General features: G+C 39.1%; 1 protein-coding gene across 1 annotated transcript in view; it reads left to right on the top strand.

Moving 5' to 3' along the window:
* Slc16a7 (solute carrier family 16 member 7) overlaps positions 1-19,554 on the top strand; it is a 153,733-nt gene that overhangs the window by 25,398 nt on the left and 108,781 nt on the right. The gene's annotated exons all lie outside the window — the stretch shown is intronic.

Here is a 19,554-nt window from a genome sequence, read left to right as displayed (position 1 = left end):
CAACAAATGCCTGTTGATCCTTTAAGCATCCGAGCACTTTGTGTCTGTCTGGGTTTTTGAAGGAAGAACATGTGACCGAGAAGTGAAGGGTCAGGCTAGGACTGATTCCCCACAAATGAGTACAGCTAGTGATGCTCACTCCCGGCACTTATGCAGCATAAAAATAAAGAATGAAGCAGCCGAGAGTTGGTGCTGTCCATTTGCTTCCCCCATGAACACCGTGCCTTCCCACGTCCATCTCATTAACCTCACTGGGCCACACTGTGGTCACCAGCCTTACAGATGACTACTAATGAGGTTCAAGGACTTTGGCGACTATCCCACAGTTGAACAACAGATGCAGGGTTGGTCTGGACATGGACACAGGACTCCTGCCCCAGGCCTGGGGTTCTCACTGTAGAGGGAGGGTCCACCTCACATCATAAATGAACAGCCATTGCCGTCAATGGGAACACCACTCCCCCGCTGAGGTCAGGGTGACTCCACCTCACAAGTCTGCTCACTTTTTCTTTGATTATTTTTCACTCTGGACTTCTGAGGCCACAGCTAGTGGGAGATTGGTCAGATGAAAGCGAGAAGCTTGTCAGTTGCAGACAGAGGGGCCTTAGATTGCATTGTATGCACTGCCGCTGAGTAAAAGGGATTCGGATTTTCATCTGAATTTATAGCAAAGAGTCAACACCCACCAAGAGACCATTCCTTAACATTCGTAAGTATTTGTAAATATTAGTTAATGTCATTTTTCTACTTACTAGAACATGGATGGAGTTGTTCGAAGTACTTGACCTTTAAATGTAGAGTGTTTAAATTCATTCCTGTTATTACTTCGTTTTCACAGTTGAGTGGTCTTGTAAATAAAACTTTTCCCTCATTAGAAGTGCAGCCAATCTTGCAGCTCCCCACAGCTCTTGTCTCTTTTGCTCCATGCTATGCCTCACACATTGATCCGGAACCCAGGGGAACCCATGCACAATTGGAGAATTAACCCAGAAACAATTTCCTGTATCACTGTGTTGTAACCTCCAGGATGAAAAATTCCATTCATTTCTTTTGCACTTAATTAGGAAAAAAAGTTAAATGAAGTCTTCCAGAAGTACTTAAAATTTAACAGAACAATATTTAGATTTCTCAGCTGGTCAAATCTCTCTACTTCTTTGTTGAATGGTGTTATGAAATATTCTCTCTCTCTCTCTGTCCCTTTCTTCCTTGATTGTGTATGTGATATTTGTGATTACTTTTGCTAAAGAGAAACTTCAGCCTCAATAATTTACTTTGGATATTCAAGTAGAGACATGCTCTGTGCCCACAGGTGTTCCCAGGAAGTAATATTGAGTGTGACACCTCTCTATGGGTAAATTATAATCTATTCAGTCCCCATTCCCTTTTATGCACATAAAGCCTTGTCTTTCCCCTATTTCCTTCATAGGGATCTCTTCCCCCCAACTCAGACTTTTGACTTTACCCTTTCGCAGTAAGACATCTTCCTTCACTATTAGGTTACTCTTGCTAAGCTGATGGCGTCACTGGGCTTTGGTTCTCCCTATACAGAAAACCATTTCTTCATCTCATTAGTAAATGCACTTGTTTTCTTTGACTTGGGATTGTAGCTCCAGCAAAGACACGAGGCCTTCTAACGCTACCTCAGGACTTGTGGAGGAAAATAGACTCTTCACTTGACCTTTATTTGTAGGAAAAGGTCAAGTTGGCCACCTGAAAAGGGTATGCCTCAGCAACAGGTTCTCAAACGTGAGACAGACAGATGGAGCTAACTGGGTCAGAGAAGAAAGCAGATACCAAGATTAACAAAGTCTAGTTATGCAATATTGTGCTCAGTTCCTACTTGGAAGATGAGTAGATTTCTGGAATTCACCATTATAAATATCTAGATGATTTCTTTGGTGGTTATACTTAGTACTAGTTCCAACTTGAATTTGGTGTTGATTAAGCCTAGGATTAAGTTAGGCTGGGGCATGGGAGCTGATAGGACACGGCATGTAAGGAAGCACCCCACTTAAATACCATGCACACACAGACTCTATGTCTTCTGGACAACCCCCTCCCCATCCTGTCATTTTGAGTCTAGATATCTGGTCCAGCACAGTGCCTGTCCACTAGAAACCATTGACATCTTCCCAGTTGTGAGGGGCACACATGTTTCTGAGATGTCTAAACAGCCGCTGTGGGCAAACTTGTTCCTGGTTAAGATCTGGGAATATTCCACCTGGGAAAACAACGCTTTTCACTTTTGTCTGGAAGCTACCAGGAGGGACACTCAGCAGGGAGTCTGTTTTACTATAAAGAGTAAGCACTTACTATAGGACTCTCATTGGCTAAGAAGAGTGAAAAGGACTTGGGCAGAGAGCTGTTGGGAAGACTGCTGTGAGCTCAGGGAGGTAGAAGGAGATTGGCATTCACGCGAGACCTATGTTACCTTACAGGGAGGAATAGATGCTGCTGATGGCAGTACACCTGGCTAACAGGCGATCACTGCACTGAAGTAGACTAATCAGTGGGATGTACGCCTTGGGGTGGATATGGCAGAATTTTAAAACACTTTCCCCAGTTCTGAGGGAAACACGACAATCCTCAATGTATTTGCAGCTTTATTATACAAAATTATTCTGTCTACGTCAACTTTCTATGGCTCAGGTCTAGTTTGTGTTCCTTGGATTTAAAGGAAGCTGAACCCTCACAGGGGGTTGTTTTTAAGCTGCATCTAGGAAACACTCACGGGCTTCACAAGTTGGTTAGTGCAGGATCCCAAAGTGACATCAGACTGTATGTTGGCCACAGTGGAAAGGAGAGCAAGGTTGCTATTTCATAGGCTACTTCCATCCCTGAAATCCCACTTGCCTTATGTTCAGTTGTGCCAGAAGCCTGTTTCGCCATAACTTAGTCACTTATTACAAAATTGGCACAATCTGAACACAATAAATTAAACTGCTCTGTCTGATGGCGCACATACTCCTGCCAGGGGGTGGCTGTCCGGGGGTCACATGATTCCATGCCTGCCACCCCCTGCTCCCCAGGTTTGTGCTGTTATATAATGCTTCAGAGCTGCATGCGGATAGCCTCGAAGGGTGGGCACAATACCTCCAACTGGGGACACTGTACAGACATGAGCAGTCTGAGATTTGACTTACACCTGTGCAATGATGCCTTGGGATTCCAACATTCGTATTCCTTATCTTCATAAAGACAAAGTTCTCAAAGATATTCATAGTAGCAGAATAAAGGAGATTTTCTGCAATGTGTTGTATTAAGGAGAGGGGTCATTGGGGTGGGTCTACCAGTGTACGGCACTGACTGTCTTTCAAGACAGTCCGGCAAGTGGGAATTTGTCAGGGGAAGAAGGGGACAGAAAAATGTGACAGGATTCTTAATGAAGAATGGCCATGGTGATAAGACAGTTTGATGGTGTATAGGAGGTGTGGAAGAAATGATCACTGACCGCCCTTCCTTCCTACCTTCCTTTCACCTTTTTTTGTATTCTCCTCCCTCCATTGTTCCTTTCTTCTTCCCTCTCCTTCAGAGATGTGCCTGGTATAAATTAGACTGAGGAAAGGCACCAGGTCCAATGAATGGGTATTTCTTGCCTCTTGTGATGTCTCCTCCCCTGCCCCCATGCATCTGACACTCTTAGAACAAAACAGCCTCTTCAGAATTCCTTCTGCTAGCATAAGAGAAAACTGCAGAATACCACCAGAGCTCTTTTCCAGAGGCCTGAGGCTAGAATATTCTCTGTCCATTATTTGTCACTACTGTGGAGTCATTAGCTTTTGCCATTAGAACTCTGCTCATACTAAAGGTGTTGCAGTGGATGTATGTGCTTTAGATTCTCATTACAGGCTGCTGACCTCTCCCCATAAATCTGAGCTTGAAGTTACCAGCTTTCTACTTGTTGGCCCTAATTGGAAAGTTCTCTGCTATATACAGGTACAAAATGTACGATCAAAGCTTGAATTTCTGCCCCTTATTAACATTGCCTCTGTGACTTATTCCCTCAATTCTCCTTCCATTGGAAATTTAGCCGAAACACATTCCTCAGCTTTGAATACAAGTGAGCTTAGGTAGAACCCATTACATACTGTGGAATCCACTAATCAGGAATAGTGATATGCCGGCCACCAGAGAATGGTAAAATGGCCTTTAATAATTAATTACTCACGTGCCATTTTTTTAAAATTGGATAACCTAGAAAAATTATAAAACTTTCAGCAGTTGGAAACTTCCTTTAGTGTTTGGAAAAAAACCCAAGTACTGAGCATATAATATTAAATTGTGTCAAGGATCTATAAGAGGTATGTAATAATTTCATAGAACTTGTCCTTCAGACAGACTCTATTGGGAAAAGATGGGTGTGTGTCTATAGGAGGAAGAGTGGATGTTTCTAACTTCCTTCATCTATCAGAAGAAAGTATTTCCTCGATATAATCTTTTGGATTACTCATCAAAGTCATATGTTCATGCTGGGATATTTTTCCAGGAGGCTATCATGATATCCCTCTCAAGAAAAAGGGCTATCTGTGCCCTGTATTCAGAAACCCTTTAACAGCAAGATGTCCCTGTTCTGGGTCTTCACATATGATGTTATTAGAATCAGTATAATTCAGCAACAGTCACCTTAAGTGTACACTTGGACGTGTTGGCATATGTACACATTTAAATAATTATGTCACTCGGTTCATTTAAATAGCACTTTAATAGAATTGTTTGGGATATTCTAAAGAGTTTTATTCTCCTAAGAGTCTTTATCTCCTTGTATTAAGAGATATTGAAGCAGTTTCGAAGAAGAGAATCTTGAACTTCATGCTCTAATGAGATGGAGTAATCACAACTTTGAAATGAAGATATGCACAGAATTATTTTATGTCTAAGAAATTAAACATGACCACTCAAATTAAACATGACTACTCTGTGGCACATGTGTGCTTAACTTCCTATAGATACTACATTAGAGTTTTTAAGTAACCTGTGAAGTGTTCATATTTGAGGAAGAAGACACCGATTTTTAGTGGTTATTTTGGGTTTTCATGATCACACAGCTAGCTCATTAGTGGTTGACACAGAAATGCAGGTCAGACTCTTAAAATATTCTATAAGTAACTGTCTCCAACCTGGTGAGTATAGTTAAAATCTTCATGTTTATATGCTGAACATTTTTAAGAATCTATAAAAAAGCAAAAAGAACCCATTTAGTTGTGTTGATCAATAGTTAACACATAGAAAATATTACTGGGTATACTTGACAGCACCTATTACTTATGTAAATATCAAACTATAAGGCTGCCATGGTATTTCCAATGGTCTTCATGGTTTCTGTTCCATTCTGCTATCATCTGGGATGTTCTCTACATTGGTTTGCACTCTACATTGTGAGTTACACTAATTAACTTAATTTAAGCATCAAATACTAACTAATATACTCAATTGCCCCTCTAGCCACATTCGAGCATTGTGAAGTATCCACTCAGGAGTTTACATGTAGCAAATTTTGCAACTTTTTTTTTCTTACTTAGCTTTGACCCAAATGGTTCTTTAAAAAACAATATTGACCTATTACGTAAAGACTCTCAGCCATTTCAAAATTTGGTTAAGGGGTTGAGGACTCATTTTTCACAATGCTCTTGGCTTTATTACTCTTTGAATTATTCATGGTTTTCTAGAAACATGCACCCCACAGAACGACTTTATACAAAGGACCTGTGTTAGAATGGCTTATAGAACACTGTATGGGAGTCCAGTGTGGGCAGCCGTCACTCTGCAGAGACCCTGCACTAACCAAGGTTGGGTACTTTGGCAATCCCAGCCTGGTACTGAAGAACTGCAGGACTCCTGGAGCAGCCCTGGTTCTTCAATACACAGGGGAAGATTGAAGTTGATTCTGGCATCAGCTAAAGAAGGCACAGGCATAGGGCAGATAAACTTGAAACCAGCACAAAGGCACTCTCCAGCAAGACACAAAACAGCAAACAGGCAAAAGAGCAGACACTTTCCCTTCCTTCTTCTCAGCCACCATTGGGAGGGCCAGTTCCATTCCGGTTGGATGATTTCACATGCAATCAAGACAGCCCCTCAAGGGCACCCACAGGCTCTCTCTTAGTTGATTCCAGATCTAGTCAACTTGACAACCGAGATCATTCATCATGCTGTCTTTGCACTTTTCTGGGGACATTAATTTTCAGTGTGCTCCATCAAGTTTCTGTTCGCTACAAAACAACACATTGCAGTAGTCCTGACATAATCTTCCCCGTCTAAAGTTCTTATATTAAAAGATACACAGAGCACAATCAATATCTGTGACAGACTCTGGGGACAGGGAACATATAATCAAAGGGACTAAAGCAAAACAAAACTGCTGTTTCCAACCCCGTGACACCGAATGTGGAGACTTCCTGCTTCAATGGGCTCTGCGATTCCCGGCCTACATTCGGTAGATGTTGTGCCGTTTGACTCCATTCTGGTTCACAGTTCACAATATCAGTCCACGAGAGGACCGCACCTTCATACACAACTGTGAGTCTCCAGGTTTTCTAATTCTGTCAAACTTTTTTGAAAATCAAGCATTCTCAGGACTCCCTCTTACCTTCAGTAGTTCCCTAGATAAGCTCTCCAAACTTGGAGAGCCATTTTACTGATGTCCTCCCATGCTGCCAAAGGACAAAGACCAAAATGGCCACTTGAAGAGGTGCATCATGGGTGACGTGAGGTCAGAGAGACTTATCCTCTGCCTGTGTTCACAACCTTCCCAGGAGTTGGTGTGACCCTAGCTGTTTCCTTTTTTGTTCCTGATTTAAACTCAGAGGTGTTACTAGGGGAAAACAGAGCCATCACTTTAGCAAGCTGATTAAAAGGAATCTCTGATTTCTTTTTCTCTTTTCAGCATTCGAGTTGGGGGAGGAGCACCCTTCACGATGACGACTTATGTGTTTTATTTAAAATTTTGCAAACATCTCTATTTTGTTGTCCACAGTGTAAACTTATCTTGTACTGTTGGCACGCTGAAAGGAAAAGTTCAGATTTTACTTTTCTGAACAGTGCGATTATTTTTGCTTGCTACAAGAAACTAAATGGAGTTCTGAAAAAAAAAATACTTCCAAAAATACTCTTAGATTCTCTCTCCCTAAATATCAAGAGGACCCATGCCACTTCTGACTGCTAAAACCATTTATCATGCCAAGTGTTTGAGATTGTTTAAGATTCCTTTCGATGACCGCCCCTCCCCCTTCACCATTTGATTGACAGATATAATGAAAGTGGCTGGCAGCCCCTATCAAAACTAAGCTCTGGCACGTATTAACAAGCAAAAATAGCTACGTTTCGTCTAAGCAACCTCAAAAGAGTCCAATGTTCTAAGTTCCTTTTCCAAGACGTTACACAAAAAAATAACATAAATATATTTTGATCTTAACCCAAAATTTCCTCAGCAAGCTAACAGCTCATACGTATTATTTGAAATCCCCTCGTACGACAATGTAAGCTTTAATGTCCCTAGACATTTGAGCACGGCAGCTGTTAGCACATGGACGTGCTGGAGTGAACTTGGTGGAGAAGCACATGGAAAGTTACTGCAGAGGCAGCCATCTTCCACCTCTGCCTCAGAGACCTTTCACACCGGCTGAAGGAAGCATTTCTTCTTTTCATTCCTATGTTCCTTTCTGATAAATTTTAAGTTCAGGAATCCATTTAATTTGTCTATTGTGTTGGCAGAGCAGGTGTGCTTTTAGCAGCCGCCAAGTTTTCTAGGTGATTATTAATCATAATTAGCACTCTTTATTTATGCGTTTGAAAACCTTTCTGAGAAGCATTTTTTTTTCCAAGAGAGATAGTGTGCCCAACAGTATAGAGCTCCTGCCTTGTAGGATATGGTAAACTTGTATCTTCAAGTGAATAGTATTAGACACTCTAAACCTGTAATCACACAGTAATTTTGAGGTACATTCTTATATTTTGCCAGCATAGAAACAAATTAGTCTGTTGTGGTTTTTGATTAGAAAATAACGCTCCTACTTTTACCTTTGGGACAATCATTCTGTGTAGGATTATTTTTTCTGATTTGGGGAGACCGTCCCAGTAGAAGTGGATATTCACATACTTTTCTTCATCTCAGGCCTCAGTAAAAACATGGTTGGCTATGCCTGCCAGTGTGCAGGGTGAGTAAGACTTGCTATAGACAGTGTTTGTGGATAATTTTTTCTGGATGTCATTAATATGGAAATATTCCTTTGGTGGGAGGATGTGTAGTGACAGTATGACTCCCCCACTGTGAGATCTCAGACTATATCTGTGGACCCAGCAATAATGATGCCCAGCCAAAATCTGCAGATATTGCCTAATATTGCTTATATAATATACTAATATTTCTTAAAAGGATATATTTATGTATATACATATATTTGCTTAAAAATATATATCCATATATAAACATATATCATGTAAATATATATGCAATCTAGTAAATTTAATTTTATATATAATATGTATATTATATAATTATATTAGAGCCATGTATTTACTATATATTATAATTATATAAATGTTATATTACATATGTGCATATAATTATATATTATACATGTTAGAACATATATATATTATAATTATACAAATATAAAAATATAAATGTATAAATATGAGTATATATAAATATATAAATAAATATAAAAATAAAACTGAACATGTATAAATATAAATACAGATAAATAAATATAAATAACTACATGCATGTAAGTATAAATATATATTTATATATATATATATCCTTCCTTAAGGCTTAAATTAAGCCTTTTCTATACATATTCTACCAGATAAAAACCTTTTAAAATCTAAAAAGAGTTTCAAAAGAGTTTTTTAAATCTGTCTCCTTTATTTTCTTTAATTAATTTTTTCATTTCCTTTACTTTCCAGTTGCAGCCCCTCCCACATCTCCTCTCAGTCTCACCCTCACAAATTCCTCTCTCTTTTACCTCGTTCCCTTCTCCTTTGAGAAGGGGACCTGCCCTTGAGGTACCATCCTGAGCTGGAACATCGAGTCGAAGTAGGACTAAGTGCATCTTCTCTCACTAAGGCCACACAAGACAGCCCAGCTAGGGGAAAGGAGTTCACATGAGTTTTTCTCAGTTGCTTTAGAAGGATGTACTTCCCCAGGTATTCTCCATCCCTCTGCCTCTCACAGTCTTCCTTCTTTCACTTTCTCAAGGGGAAGAATTTGATGGAGACATCTCCTTTATTTAGAGACATGTGTTCCAAGGTCCCTCTCTTTGTATGATGTCTGGGTGTAGGTCTCTATTTGTTCCCATCTGCTGTAGGAAGAAGCCTCTTTGATGATGGCTGAATAAGGCACTGACCTATAAGGACAGCAGAGTATCATTAGGGGTCATTTTATTGTTTATTTTTTCATTTTTTTTTAGATCAGTAATATTTGGTTTTGCCTAAGTCTCTGAGCTATTTATCTAGTCTTTGGTTCTTGGTCACCTAAGGAATGTCAGGGATGAGTTCTATCCCCTGGAGTAGACATTAATGACAACATTGGATGGTTGCTAATATAGACCCTGTCCCACCATTGCACTAGCATATCTTGTAGGCAGGATAGATAGTTGCTCCAAGAGACAAATATCTGGGTCAATGTTTACATTTCTCTTTTGGTAGCATGCAGAGTGTGTTCCCATATCAAAGATACTAGAACAAGTAGATGAAGGCTCTATGTAGGCACCAGCTCGCATGTTTATCGAATTCTGTGGGTGTGGGTTTCGGCAATGGGGCCCTACCATCAGTTCAGGGAGAGCAATCTATTGTCTTGGCAACAGCCTGATTATTTAGAGATTTCTATGTGACTCTTTTGACTATCAACTCAATTGGATGTGAATGTCCTGGTACTGAAAGTTCATTTGGTGGCAAGAGTTGGGGCTCTGTCTCCCTCATTATTTGGAGACTTCATTGGCATGGCCTTCATATGTTTTACCAAGTTTCCAAAGCACTAGGTTTTCCTACTGCTCCTCAAATACCCCTCAATTCTACATGATTTTCTCCTTATTGCCTTTCAACCCCATCTCCCAAACCCCCTCCACCTGATCCTCCTATTCCTGTCTTCATCTAACCCCCATCCATCCATAAAATCTACTATTTTCCCTTTCTAGGGAGATCTGTGTTTTCCCCCAAGTCCCTTCCTCTATTCCTAGCCTCTGGGTCTACAGATTATAGGTTTGTTATCATTGATTTAATGGCTAATATACACATATAAATGAATGCATGCCATATTTGTCTTTCTGGACGTGGTTTACTTCACTCATGGTGATCGTTTTTCCAGTCCCATCCATTCAGCTGCCAATTTTACGATATCATTTCCTTTTAACAGTCAAGCAATATTCCCTTGCGTAAATGTATTGCATTTTATTTATTCATGCTTCTGTTAATTAACATTTAGGTTGTTTCTGATTTCTGGCTGTTATGAACAGAGCAGCAATGCATATGGTTGAACAAGTGGTAGGGTGAAACATCCTTGGGCATATATGCCCGAGAATAGTATAGCTGGATCTTGAAGTAGGTGGTATCTATCTTCCTGAAGAACTGTTATATTGATTTCCATAGGGATTGTGCAAGTTTGTACTACCACCAGTAATGGTATAAGATGAAATATCAAAGTAGTTGTGGTCTGAATTACCCTCTTTAAGAATCATCTGGACTCTTCCTCTTCTCAGTATCTTTCCCTGTCCTTCAGTCATCCCAGGCTGACTACATAGTCTTTCACAGTCTTTGTATAAGATCTATCATGCTTCTGTTCAGTTACCACATTTTCTGGAATTATTTGCTTCTGTGTTTGCTACTCCAAAATTGCGAGCTTTTTGATATTTCAGGGCCTTACTGCATTCATGTTTGTGACTCTGCCCCCCGGAAACAGTACCTGGTATATAGTTGAGCCACAGAAAATATCCATTGGGTGGCTATTTGAGTAAATGCTATGGATTAAAATCAGGTCTGATTCTTTGTTCAGAGGGCAAAAACCTCAAGGCAGTTTTAGTTCAGAAGAGAAAGCACAGTTCAAGAGTGAGTCCTTGAAAATGGGCAAAGTTGCTGAGTCCAGAAGTATCTGAAAGGGAGCTGAGGAAACCCATGGAGTACTCCTCAGAGAACTGACATATCAGTGAATTAGGACTGTTGTTACATGGATAGAATGAGACAGCTCCCAGCATGCTTGTGAATGATGTGGGCACAATGTACACAGTAAAGCATGTTAGAATTTAATTGAAAGGAATTTGTTGAGAAAGCTGGTAATAATCGGAAAAATAGGCATGAAGAAGTTGAGAGATTCATTTAGCTACTGTGAATTATTGATGAGTTATCAGTTCCCATATATGTCCAAAATAGATTTATATTGTCAAGTTTTTAAAAGATAATATAGATTAAAATAATTCCCTTGAAAGTGACATAAATAATAATAAGTGATCTCACCTCCCATCTGTAGATCCTGCTCCCTGCCATAGACCATGCTGTATGTACATGCAGAACCTTTACCTATGGCCCTGTAATCAGTCACATTGTACAGATAAGGAAACAGAGGGCTAGAAAGTTCAGTCCACTAGTTTGTTTTTTCTCAAATAACATTGAATATCAAACCTGGCATTAAATCTGTTCTAATTGAATTGGAAACCTGTGCTTCACTATACTATGACTCTGAGTTTCTGTGAGCGCATGGTAGTTTCCTGCGTCAGTTTAAGATTATTTAAATAGGTGTCAGCTTAGTTCTCCATATGTTCCTTGTTCCATTTCTTCATTATAATTAAAATTCTGGTCACTGTGAGAGGTATTATGTCTATGTCATATCCATGTGCCTTGTGTGTGTATGTTTGTGTATGCATGAGTGTATGTGTGTGTATGTGTTTATGTATGTGTGCATGTATACGTGCATGTTTGTGTGTATGTGTATATGCATGTGTATGTATGTGTGTGTATGTGCATGTGCTTGTATGTGTGTGCATGTGTGTGTATGGGTGTGTGAGAGTGTGTGTGTGCATTGGAAGATATGGAATTAGAGATATAGATAACCATGTAATATCAAGGATAGCAAGTGCTTAAAAGAAAACAGTAGCCTCTTTCCTTAAGTAGATCACAGAGTAACATTCTCAGGTGCTTTCTTCACTGTGGCTAAGAGTAATTAGATTTACAATGTAGCTGACTGTAACCTAAGAGGATGCTTAAAATAGCTTTAGAGAAGTAGTACCACACAAGTGTAATCAAACCCAGAAATTTGAACACATTGGCCTTTCTGTAGCCTTTTCACTGAACGGAGGGGTTTGTGGTGAAATTTTGAATCATTGGAAGAAAGTGTGACATCTAAACAGTCTTTGAAAACTGTATAAATGTCACCGCTACATCCAGCGTGACAGGGAGACTGTGCAGTTATCTAGATGACCTACATCAGCTCACAAAGAAGCATGAATATCCATGGTGATGATGCCTTTACTGCCTTTTAGAGAGCAACATGCCTCCTGCTTCAGCTCATGAAGAGGTATTATGCTGGAAATATGGGTAGGGTATTGCCTGGGTAGGAATATTGACCTTCAGATATTGATGATATTTGACATAAAATAAAAATGTTTATAAGATATGAAAATTTCTTTCAAGACAAGCAAAAGCTACACACACACACACACACACACACACACACACACACACACACACACACACACACCAAATAAAACACAGCAAAGTGTGGATTTTCATCAGGTGTTAACACCTATAAACTGGCTTTATCAGACATGGGAAGTTAAACAAACTTACTTTGAACTTGTTTTATAATATACATAATTAGCCTTTAAGAGATTTTTGAACTGTAGAAGAATCAAGGAACTGTTTGTGTGATGTTTATTCTCCCCTAGATGAACATGAAGAATGGTTTGACTTCTCCTTGACTCCCTTCCTGTCTAAAATCTCCCATAGTCAACAGAACCTGGCAATTTCCCAACAAGTAGACAACACTTGTAGTCAATGGCGAGTCTCAGAATCATGAGACTGAGTTTGGGGACCATTGGGGAACAGCGAATATGCTTTCATTAAGTGTGAATGTCTGTGGAAGGAGAGCAAGAATTCCAGCCACTGTCCTCCATGGACTCTGTCAGTCATGCTCTACCCTTAACCCTGGGGACCACATCAGCATTTGAGAAGTTCAGATTTGAGAACTTTGTAGTTGAGCTACAAAAGATGAAAATGAAGTAAAATCTTCTAACACTTAGAGCCAATCTAGGATGCCATGTTTGACCACATTCATGGCTGGAGTCCATGTACCTTTAGCTTGAGCCTTACCCCTTACTGCCATTCCTGAAATGTTCCCATCCTCCTCTGAGTAGATCTCTTGACTCTGCCTTTAAAAGCCATTCTGGCAAACGGTAGCCATGGTGAAGGTGGTACTTGTGACGGGAAGGCATCTGAAGACCTTGAGAGAGTGACCAGTGCAAAAGTGTCATCCAATGGTGACAATAGAAAGCCAGAGAACTACACCCAGCTATGAGAAACTACAGGTCCTGGTTATGAAAAGAGTTTCAAGAAGCTGCCAGGACTTTAAAGAACAAGACTCTCAGACAAGTTAAGTCCAAGGATTGGAACAGCGCCTACTGGGAGCTTAACTTGATAGAGCTGAGTCCTCTAAGAGTCTGTCAGCATACAAGGTCTATTTAAGAGTTGTGAAACGAGCAGCCACTGCCTGCCCTTGGCTGCTGGTGCTGCTACAGCTCCTACTTCTGCTAGAAACCTGGAGTTACAATGGCTGCCACATGTTAGGACTGCTCATGGTTCGAACCCAGTCTGGGAGCTCCCAATGTTAGTATTATGAACCATTAGTCTATGGCTTTTAAAATCCAAAGCAAAAGAGTTCCTAACTCATAGATTAGAGCTTTGAGCCTGTGAATCTACCAATCTTGTACTTAGACCTTGGGCATCGTTAGCCTGGGGTTGCTGGCAGTTCTTACCTATCCACTCTTCCTCTTCCTATTTTGACAGCGCAAAAGGACCTTGTGTTCAATTGGTTGGTACCAAAATTAGAATTATGCTGAACTTTCTGTTGAAGTCCTGAATATGTGGAGAAGAGAAGGCAAGAGACTGGGAGTTGCCTATTAATTTGGAAGATGTGTCAAGGATGCAGCCAATATCAAGGAGATTCTAGAATGACATTGGTAGAAAAGACATTAAAGACTATGTAAAAGACAGGGAATCTATAGGTTAGAAATACAGTATCAATGTTGAAGACTCCAGTAACAGAGGTAGTCACAGTGGCCATGAAGTTCAAGTTGGAAATGAATTACCTTAGAAATAAGAGACAAGCAGAGGTCATGGATTTTTTTTTAAACGAAGCTACTGATTGCAGCCTGTAAGTATTGATTGCCATCATTAATTACAAGAGTATTTTTGGGATAGTGAAAAATGGATTTTGAAGAAATGATCTAAGAGAAGATAGATGAGTCTCAGTGTTTAGGGTGAAGCGGCTTTAAAATAAACCTTGATGAAGATGGATTTCTTCTCATGAAGGAGAAGAGACAAAAATACATTGGCCACAGAAGGATTACCCAGAAGGAGCCTTTGCAAGTGCTGCACCAGACCTGAATGAATAGAGTAAAAGGAAATTCTAACTCAGTTTTTCGATGATGTTAAAGAGTCCTGGTTGAAAGGCGTTGGTCTATTTGTTTATTTGTCTGTCGGTTTGTTTTTGAATGGAAGTGTACAGGGTAGGAAAGGCTGGGAAAGGTACTCAGAATTGTATGGCAAAGGAGAGAGAGTGACCCAAATGGGAAATGCACAGGTGGATGGATAATAGGCCTAGAAGTGGAATCTTTGGAGGAAAGCGTTTATTTGGGTCTTGAGAGCATATCCAGAGAGGCATCATGGGATCTGGGGCCTTCCTGGTTTTAGATCTTTAGCTGTGTGTTATTCCTCTGTTGCAAATACTGCTGTTCCCTGGTTTAACACACACTTTTCTGTGACAGTTCTTGGAGTACTGGGCTTTGGTTACTTGCTAATCAGGTCAGTAGAGCACTTGGACGAAATTAACTGGATTTATGCATCTGTTTTTTTGGGTTTGGTTAATATTTGATAAATAAATTCTAACAGACATGAGTGCATGTTCATAATATTTTTCAGTGTTTTATTTTTGAAAGAGTTATACTATATTAGTTTAACATTTAGAATTAATATATCACATTCTTTTTTACTTATTTTGTATGTCTCTTTGCTTTCTATTAAATTCTACTTAAGTTCTTTTGTCACATATCAAAAACAATATCATCTCAGCATGTTGGTAACTGAAAAATGAACTAAGACATTTGAGTTTGCTATAGAGAATTACTTGCTCAGCTACTTATAGTTTGCTTTTAAAGAGGGTACATGACAGTCTTAACAGAATTTGCACAGAATACTCAATAAAGTTTAGCATGAATGTTGTGTATGTCATGGAGCCTATTCATGTGTTTGTGTTGAATAGATTTGGTGTTTGTTTATGAAGAGTTTCCTCTAACCGTTCAGCTTTGTGGTCAGGATGAGAAATCTCAAGACTGGATCAGCAACCCTTGTCCTTAAAGCTCCTCGTCACTGAGGACTTAAATTCCACGTATCTATGCTCCCCTGCCTCTGAAATGGGCATGTTAGCGTTGGCAGAATTGGAAGGACTGGAGTGGTCAATTTTACTTCTCAGTAGTTCTTTCAGGTTATATTGAACAAAAATCCATCTCTCTGTACTTCTCACCCAATTGCTTCAATTCCTGATCACAGAATTACATTGAAAAGTTGAAAATTCCTTAAAACTGAATTTCCCCCACGAGTGCAATTTCTGTTATTTTAGCAGCCACCTTGGCTTTGAAACACAATCATGAAATTTTTTTACTTCTTCAAAATTTTCTTTTCCCAAGGACAACAACTGAATAGAAACGCTGTAACAACCAGGCAAGCCCCTGGACTAAAATCAATGGTGAGATTCAGAAGCAAGCATGCTTTCCTCTGGCTTCTGTACTCAGCTGGGAGCTGGGAATGGCCCATGGAGGATGTGCACTCCAACTGAACCCAGCAGGGGACTTCAGAATGGAGCAGCTTTGGTTCAGGCTCAGCCCTACACTCTCTAGATGGAGTTCTTTGAGGTCCGTTCTTCAGAGCACAGCAGCACACTCATACACTGTATTCATGTGTACAAACAATCTATGTAAGGGATAGGGTATACCGTTGAATTCAGAGAACAGAAGGTGATATAAAGTCTGCTTCTCCCTTCATTTCTGGATGGTTTTTCCTCATGCATCCCCCACCCCAACCACTCTGTGCTGTCTACTCCCCTTGCATAATATTATCACATCTCTACTTGGTGAAATTTTAATGAGACAAGTTGATATCTGCAATGTATTTTGGCTTTGTGGTTCTTAATGGTTACTATTATTTTGTTTTTCAGTAAAACAGATTCTATTTGCTTTCTGTGCCTGTAGACTCTTTTCATCTTTGACATAGATGGGAAGGTGGACCATTTACATGCCTAGGTTAAAGATATGTGAATAAGATTCACTCATTCAACATTGTTTTTGTTAAAGCTTTGAGATTAATTTAAAATAAAAAACAGTTTGGAATAACCTTTTCTCTATTTTTATTCTAAGGGAGTGGGTACTCTTCTTTACCTTATAGTTGTCTAACGATATTCAGTTGTCTTATGGGTCTTTAGAGATGTTATGTTAAGATACTTACCAAAGAATACAATAGAATTCCTTGGAGTTGACCCTGGACCTGGTTCATTTGCAGCCACAGAAATAGCTCTGTGGTTGCAGGTCTTTATAATCTGCCTCCCAACTGTGAAAGGTCACCTCTAGTGACTGGATAACCTAACTACGGTGAGTTTGTTTCTGGGTGTTAAGATAGGATCTGTTGTCTCATACCAGCCATTTAGCTGCCGAAGGAATGTTATTCTTCAACCTTGAACAGCGAGTGCCCTTGAATTCTTCCCACTCAGGCTAGTCAGCTGCAGATCAGCTGATGTGACTTATGTTTTTGCCCTTGACAGGAATGACTCCCTTTAAATTCCCCTTCCGAATCGTACACCAGTTGCTTCCAAACCAAACATGTTTTAGGGGATCACGTGGAAAGAAAGAAAGGAGACTTAGAAGAAGGCAGCAGCTAGCTTCACCATTGTTCTGTCTCTATTATTAACACTAACTATACAGATGTTAATATTCTCTTCAAGGAAACTTTTATTAAGGCCTAATGACCACTGAGAATTCAAAAGCATGACCATGATTAGAAATCAAGCTCCTGACCTGAAGGGAGAAACTATCTCCTAAGAGAATACATTGTCTTTCATTTCTTCTGAAATTCTGAATGTGACTCTTGATCTCTTGATCGAGTTAAACATTCACACTCACTCAGGTTTCTGATACAATCCTGTATTTTGAGCTGATTTTGTTTGTTTAGCACATCAATACAATTGCATTTAAAAGCTAAGTCTCCTGCTTTTATCTTTATCATTTTCCAGATAACAATATACCATGTGTAAACATGAATGCTGTACTCACCTAGCTGCACCACACTCCATGCATTACTAGGTAGATAATTGTGCATCCCCAACTGCACTGCTCTTTAAATGAACATCTTTACCAAGCACCTGTCACATGGGGCTCTGTTAAAACGTGTTTTCTTTGTCAGTTAGAAAAGATCAAGTGTCCTATCTAATACATTTTGTCTATCACTGAAATCCCCAAATCAAGCCATAAGAAAGGCTAGGTATAACTTACAAAAAGACGATTTAAACAGCAGAACAGAAATATGAGCTCTCTAAAGTATATGGCCACCCAATCACACTCTACAAAATTATAGAATGAAAAGTCTTCTTGAGCCTGGTGGCACATGTCTATCGCAGCACTTGGGAGGCTAAGGCAGGAGGATAACCACTAGTTGGAGACAAATTCAGGACACTTAAGTTCAATGCCAGTCACAACTGCTTGTGTGATGAGCGATTATAGATTAACTTAGGTTTCCCCAGACTCTGACATTCATGTTTGGAATTTTTTCCTCTCAGTGTTTTTTTCTTTCTCTCTTTATTTGTGCTGATGTTTGAGTAACTGTAGATTCAGTGAATTCTCTTACCCCATGGACTTTTTCAAAGAAGAGCCTGCACTCTAAGTGTCAGTTTTTATATTAATGGAATCCTAAAACAAGTTGTTTTTTAAGCACATGAAAGTCTTATGAAACTCTCTGCATTTTAGGCACGGGATTTCAGAAGGTTGGACACGCTAGCATTGTTTGAGGTAAAGTTACACATAAGGCCATGCCAAACAAAAACAGTTTTATTTCTTCTAACTACCCTTTTTAATATTTATCTGTTAGACATGATATTAAAAAATGTCAAACATGTCTCAATATTTTGATGTACCAGCTCACAAGCACATGAGTTTCAGGTCTATTTCTGTTTCTTTAAAAAGTTAAAATCAAGGACACATGTTAGTGAAAATGAAAAAATAAAACTTTTATTGGCCTGCTTTTATAAAACAAATGAGTATAAAGTAAATAACATAGAATCTGAGGTTATGGATAAAAATCAGGATTTCCTTATTTTTAATTTTTAAAATATGTTGATAGTTGAGGTTAAAGGAGAAAGAAAAAGAAAACAATCTTATTCTCAATATTACTATTTTCCCTAAATATTAATAGTATTTTATATCACACAAAGATGGAAATGTGGGATAAATTACCTTTAAAGCTCGTGGAGCAAGAAACATAAATATGTAGACAGAGAATTGTAACAGATAATGCCAATAAACTGTCATATGTATAAATGAAGTGAACTCAAAAGTCAAATAAGCCATCATATCTGTAAATGAAATTAATTCAGAGTGCATGTCAATAGCTGTCACTGAAAACAGAAAGTTAAGTGTGATAAGATTATAGCCTTAAATGAATTTTAGTCAAATATGCAGATTTTACTCAACCTAACACAGTAATACGAGGAACTGTGTGAACTGCATTGTAATATTCAGATTTTTAAATTCAACTGAACTTAAGTATTGACACCAAGAGTATTTTGCATATAGAACTGACAAGTTTTTGCATGATGTTTTTGCTACAGTAAGATAATTTGGCATGAATAATCTGGTTGTTGTAACCCCGGAATTTACATTGTCAACAGATTGCCTATTTGAATCCCCCGTGTTAATCCATAAGGTCAAACAGAGCCCTCTGGCCAGACCAGGAGAACTAAGAGGTTCATGTTACTTCCATCCACTCTTTTGTCTTTGCTCATAGGAAATGACTTCAGAAACCTCCCACCACACTGCCCTGCTCTAGATGTCTGATTTTCCTCAACCACACTTTTCAAGTCAATTGTATTGACTTAGTAACCAGTAGAACATCTTGTTTTACACAGGAAAGTCTTATTTTTCAAATAGAGAACCAGCAGGTATCTTGTATTTATTCCTTCATATTAAATAGTGTTTTTTCTCTGATTAAGCAGCAACTGTTAATAGTGTTAAGTATAATTTCATTATTATTACATTACTAATTAATATACTAGATATTTTAAAAATGTTAATTTAATTGACTAATAGT

The sequence above is a fragment of the Rattus rattus genome, chromosome 1 (assembly GCF_011064425.1).
Source record: "Rattus rattus isolate New Zealand chromosome 1, Rrattus_CSIRO_v1, whole genome shotgun sequence".
NCBI classification, from domain to species: Eukaryota; Metazoa; Chordata; class Mammalia; order Rodentia; family Muridae; genus Rattus; species Rattus rattus.
The sequence above is the reverse complement of the archived record's forward strand: the minus strand, read 5'-3'. Positions and strand labels throughout refer to the sequence as shown.